At 36.1% G+C, this 6102-nt stretch overlaps 1 long non-coding RNA gene across 2 annotated transcripts; it reads left to right on the forward strand.

The window, feature by feature from the left end:
- Positions 1–3794: 3794 nt before the first annotated feature.
- On the forward strand, positions 3795–5018 carry LOC307004891. Of its 2 annotated transcripts, none has more exons than XR_013799170.1 (3): positions 3795–3875; positions 4388–4496; positions 4841–5018. It is a non-coding gene; the product is annotated as an uncharacterized lncRNA (long non-coding RNA). The 2 variants fall into 2 exon arrangements; XR_013799171.1 differs by lacking the exon at positions 3795–3875 and adding an exon at positions 4084–4127.
- Positions 5019–6102: the final 1084 nt, after the last annotated feature.

The following is a 6102-nucleotide window of genomic DNA, read 5'->3' on the forward strand; positions in this document are numbered from 1 at the left end:
TGATGCCAACATGTCTTTGATTCACATATCTGTGGTTGTGCAGTCCTCCTTCCTTTCTGTATTCAACATTTCCACTTTGTGTTGCACACTTGAAAAGAGAACGGCTCTTGGCTGGAGGGTTGTTGTACAGAAATGAACCGTGGAAACGTTTCGCCGAAGGCATTGGCTCGGGGTATTGTTCGAAGCTGAGGCCACCCCGGATATTCATTCATGTTTTATGGCGAAGAGGCTATCGCTTTAAACGTGTCCCACTTGAGTGAGTTTTGGCGATGCGCTGCAAGCTGATGGTAATTAATAACTTGTGGAAATTTCAAATATCTGAAGATCGATAAAATCATGCAAAGCACTTCTAATTATTATAAGCCTCCCCCACTGGATGGATCCTCTCTTACTCCTAACCGCAAATGTCACGGTCAGGGTGAGAAGCAACAGGATTTAGATGATTAATATTACACTTGCGGTTCTGAAACATTACATATCTGTACACATCATCTCTGGTTCCATTTTTGGACTTTTATCTGTCAGTTAGGCCGCAACACATCACAATATCCTTTGTTACAGGACATTTCCGAAATATATCAAGCTGTCATGTTTCCAAATAGACTGATAAATATCTTTAAAGAGTCGAATTTGTGACTGTTCCATTAGAGGCAGACCAAAATTATGGCTTGCTTTATCATTCATTAAGTTTTTGATCTATCCTTTGACATGTAGCTTTGTAACCCGACACAGTTCCAGGTTCAATGAGGTGATAGATATTCAAGTCATAGAGCTGCTCTTTAAACCCTTGGAGAACGAACTAAAGGATACAGGGGAGTAAACAGAATATATGGCCTTTAAGGTGATGTTTGGGTGCGGAGGGCAACGCTCCTCAGTCGAGGGACACTAAAGGTTGCACACCTTTCTCTCTTCAAAGACCCTAACAGTTTTGACAGTCCCTCACCAAACGCCCTTCCTGGTGGCGAAGCAAAAAGACCACTAAAGGTTTCGGCAAGAAGTAAACCTGACCTTTTCTTGGCACTGAACGTATAGGAGAGGTTCACTGGGAGAGCGGGCTGGTTTCCTCCACCTCAAGCGAGCTGAACATAAAGCCCAGATGACAGTTCCTGTTGAAAGACTGTTGGATGTTTAATTACTCAAAACAACAGCCTGACCTTCTCAGTAGCTCCTGCACATGACACAATGGCTATCATTTATAGATCTAAGATTTGGCACCAGTATCAACAATCAACTTTTGAAGATACATTGTTTCACAGCAAACATGGTTACTGTCAAGCTACTTCTGTGCATTAATGTCTGTGTGAACTCTGTTTTCTTGGATTTACTGTACGTCCAGGGTTAAAAATGAACACTAGCCAAAGTCAAAATTTTGTTTGCAAATGACGTTTGATACGATGAAACAAATTGAATGATTTTTGTTTTGATAAAAATTACTATAAAAATAAATATATGATGTAATATGATAGTGAAAATAATAAAACATTAATATTTTTTTATATTCTAATATATACTGTATATACACACCATTAAATATTATTTATATTTGTAATTTATTGCTTTACTTATTTTCCTTTTATTTATTCAGCAATAAGTGACTGCCATATTTTCTGTGGCATTTCTTAAATGAGGAAAATGTGGTTTGTGAATACTCGCATTGAGCCACCAATTAGAGAGTAAAAATAAATTAACATATTAATATATTAAAATGAATTATTAAAATACAATTAATAACTTCTTAAATATTAATACAAAGACAAATAACAAAATTATATAAATTCACGTATTATTGTAATGGCAAATAGTACAGATACACTTTCTGCCACTGAGCTTCATTGTCTCCATGATCTCAATGGCCAGTAGGGAAATCAACAGTAATGTTTTATTTTAAAATAAAAGGAATTTTAAATATTCTTAGTTTAAGGGTCTTCTCTTCATAAGTATGCTTTCATTATGATGATGAAAATAACACATCATCAATAAACAAAGACCTTTTTACTACATGGGCTTATTCAAGGCTGCATTAAAAACGCTCTAGTTAATGAACACCATTTCAGAAGTTGCATGTTGGAATGTCTCATTATGCCGCACTTAAACGGACTGACCTTTCATTTTTGGAGGACACTCACCTCATAGTGAGCCAGTCCCAGCTGGTTCACTGAAGCTTAAAGTGATCCCATATGCATCACTGTTTTCAACTGATGCGTCCGGTTCAAGCAATATTATTAACACCACCTTGTGCAATTATTTATATCAATGATCTTCAACAGGGTGACCGACGATTTTTCTTTAATCTCAAAGTCCAGTAGGGCTGCTTAACTAAAGCCAAAACAAACAAAAAACGCAATAACTAATAGTAAAATATGTATTTTACAGCATTCTATGTGGATACTGTTGTGTCAAATGTCTCAATTTACATCACACTTTGTTCATTGCGAATGCTCTTATTATAACCAACAAGGTGTAGAAATTATGTAAATTAGATAATCATTCAGCTTCACTGATTATAGTGAGAGTTTTCACAGATTTTTGTATAAAACTATGTTTCTTGGTTTTGTATTTCTTGGTTTTGTTCTATGGACTTTTATTGTGAAGTGTATTTTCTGTTCCTCTTATTCCAGTGGTTCACTTCCTGTGTTTAGATTCTATTTTCATTTGTTTCCATGGTTGCCTTGTATATTTCTACAGGTATCCTCATTAGTTTTCATAGAGATTGATTGTTCACACCTGTTCCTCATTAGCCCCTAATTTCCCTGTGTATATGTATACCCCAGCGAGTGTCGCCCATAATTGTCTTGGCACGTTTTTTTGTGTGTTCTTGTACAAAAGTTCTATGAATAAACATTACAAGATTATCATTATGAATACGATTAATATGAATATGATTCATATTATATTTGTCATATGCAGAAATATCTAAAATTACAATATGCATTAAACAAAAGTATTATTAAGTTAACTTGAAAATGTCTTTTGTACGGACAAGTAGCAACTTTGTGACTATTTACAATGTTAAACCATTCTAATTTCACAGTATAACAGAAGCAATTAGCTACTCATCTACTGTAAAGTAGACACAAATAAAAAGTCTAGCTCCCTCATTTGGGTTACTTTGCAGGTGGCCTGCGGTGCCGTTTTCTCCGTTTCCTGCTGGTAAGTGTTTGAGGGTACACTGTAAAAAAATTCCGTAAAAATACGGTACAATGTACCATATTAATTTGAAGGAATTTTCCGTATTTGTCTTTTACAGGACTTTTACCCGTATTTTGAATTACGCGTTGCATTGTGGGAACTAGAACCTGATCGGCGCGAAAAGTTTGAGACGCAACCGCCATTACACACGCAGATGACCGCGGCCAAAGTTGCTTTATAAAGTCGGATTTCGGATGTGTGGAAGTTATTCTGACACTTCTGTGGTAAAAACAGAAAATTATATTTAGCTAAGAGTCAAATAAGCTGTTTACGTAATGTTATTTGGTTGCCACCCGGCTTGTTAGGCAAAATGTCGGACCCGTCGTGTTTATCATGTAATGCTTATCGTCACACATTGAAATATTTATTTCACACTCGTGGAAGTTCCCCTGGTTGTATGTGTTATAGTGTCCTCGTTGTAACTGGTTTATTGGCTTTTATTTGGTCGGTGATGCGGTTTATTTCGTGCCGAGCGCACCCGTTAACCAGGATGAAGTGCAGTAACGTTACTCGTGTTTTTGGAGCAGTTTAATGGCTTCAAACAAAAGCCACCAGATAAAATCGTCGAGAAAAGTAAAGGCCATTTAAGACTTTATTTAAAAGGCATGAAGATACAACGTGAAGACTGTGTGTGAAGATGCAGTACAGCTGGATAAAGGAAAACACCACGTTTTCTTCCAAATGAGGTACGTTAATGTTATGTTTACGTTAGACTTTTTATTGTCTTGTTTTTGTTTTAGACGACACACAGACATTATACACACACGACACATATGACTTTAAACCCTTAATAATGACCTTGAAAGAATAATTTAACATGACTGCTATTATAGTTTGTTTCATAGTTTCTGTTGTTTTCTTATCTATTGACAGGACTTTCCTTATGTAACAGTTAAGTTACTGTGCATCCCAAGCACTACCCTGCATGCTCCTTATGGGTTTGTATTTTGTTTTATTAGTATTTTATTATTATTAATCATTATGAGTTCTCAATATTGGCAAAACACATTTAAATTTAAAGTCTGAGGAAAAATGTTTATAGAAAAAGTTGGTTGCTGAATAGCCCCTTCAAAGATTTTTACGCTTATAGGTCAGTAGAAAAGCATTTTATAAGGAAGATTTAAACAACTGTTTTTGGAGCGGTTTTCTGAAGTGGTCGTGTAATGTTTTTCATTTTGTAATATCTTATTTGTTTAAGGTGATGGGCTTTCAGGATTGCTGTCATTCAATAAGTTATTATTGACCACATCTCCTACCCTATTGAGGCAGTGAGCTACAAAATGGCACTTATCCTGGAGTTCATAAAGGTAAGCAACACATTTTTAATGAATTTATTTATAGAGCATGTTGTTGTGTTACTGTTTATAATTGAAAATAATGAAACATATAAGGTAGCCTATAGTTGAGCAGACAAGCTAACATAACATGCAATTGGAGTCCACTGGAAACAGAAGTCTTAGCAATTAATACAGTGTTTGAATTTGAAAGAATTAGGGATGGCAGTTGATAATTTAACGAACGTAAAATACTGTACGATTATTTTTCAACCTCAACCTGGTCTGCATGATACTTTGTAGTTCAATTTCCTTCATTTAATTTCGTGTGTAGCTAAAAACATATATTTTTTTTCTTATGCAACTTTCCTGTGCAGAAATCCTGAATGAAGGTCGAAAAGGCTGAGATGAAGGAAACCAAACGTCTACACATTCCTCCAAGACTGCTGAAGTTCCTGTATGAACAACTGAAAATCCATGTAAAGTTTAAAGGGATAGTTCACTTTGAAATTACATTTTGGTGTGTTTTAGCTTACCTGAAGTGCATCCAAGATGTAGGTGTCTGTCTCCGCAGTAGTTTCAATTTTGATATTTTTAGGTCAAACCATTCTTGTCTGTCAGTCATATAATGCAGGTATATAGGTACTGTCTCCAAAACCATGCAGAGAAAAGTCCAAATTAAAAAATGCCCCATCGTAAGTGCACATTGATGGCCTAAGACACGAAACAAGCGGTTTGTGTGAGAAAACGAACAGTATTTATATAGTTTTTATCTCTTTTACACAACCACGTCCATCTGATCTGTTTACGTAGTCTGCGTAAGTGCCGTAAAGCTCCGGAAGTGGTCTCCCGGATGAGTTCGCGCGAGCTTACATAAATGTATTTTTTTTACATCGGTTTAAACATCCCGGATAAGTGCAAACTAGCACCATTTATATTAGCCATCCTATCTACAATCTCTGTTCTGTGCATAGGTTCTGGTGTAAACAATGAGTGACGTCCACACGCAAGAGATCACTTCGCCTTCCGGCGCTTACGCAGACTAAGTAAACAGATCACTTGGACGTCGTTGTGTAAAAGAGATAAAAACGATATAAATACTGTTCGTTTTATCACACAAACCGCTTGTTTCGTGTCTTAGGCCATCAATGTGCACTTACGATGGGGCATTTTTTAATTTGGACTTTTCTCTGCATGCTTTTGGAGACAGTGCCTATATACCTGCATTATATGACTGACAAGAACGGTTTGACCTAAAAATATCAAAATTGAAACTACTGCGGAGACAAAGACACCGACATCTTGGATGCACTTCAGGTAAGATAAAACATACCAAAATTTAATTTCAAAGTGAACTATCCCTTTAAGCTTTTGTCAAATCTCAAAATGGACCTTTAACTGAACATACCGAAGAAGGAAATTTTTTCACAGAAGTTGTTCACTCCAAAATTAAAATAATGTCATTTATTACTCGCCCTCCTGATGTTCCAACCCTGCAAGACTTTAGTTCATCTTCAGAACAAAAATGACGATTTTTTTTAATGAAATCTGAGAGCTTTCTCTTCCTCTGTTGACAGCTTACGCAACTACCACTTTCAAGCTCCAGAAAGGTAGTAAAGACATCATTAAAGTAACATGG

Source organism: Phoxinus phoxinus (genome assembly GCF_949152265.1).
Source record: "Phoxinus phoxinus genome assembly, chromosome: 9".
Lineage (NCBI taxonomy): Eukaryota > Metazoa > Chordata > Actinopteri > Cypriniformes > Leuciscidae > Phoxinus > Phoxinus phoxinus.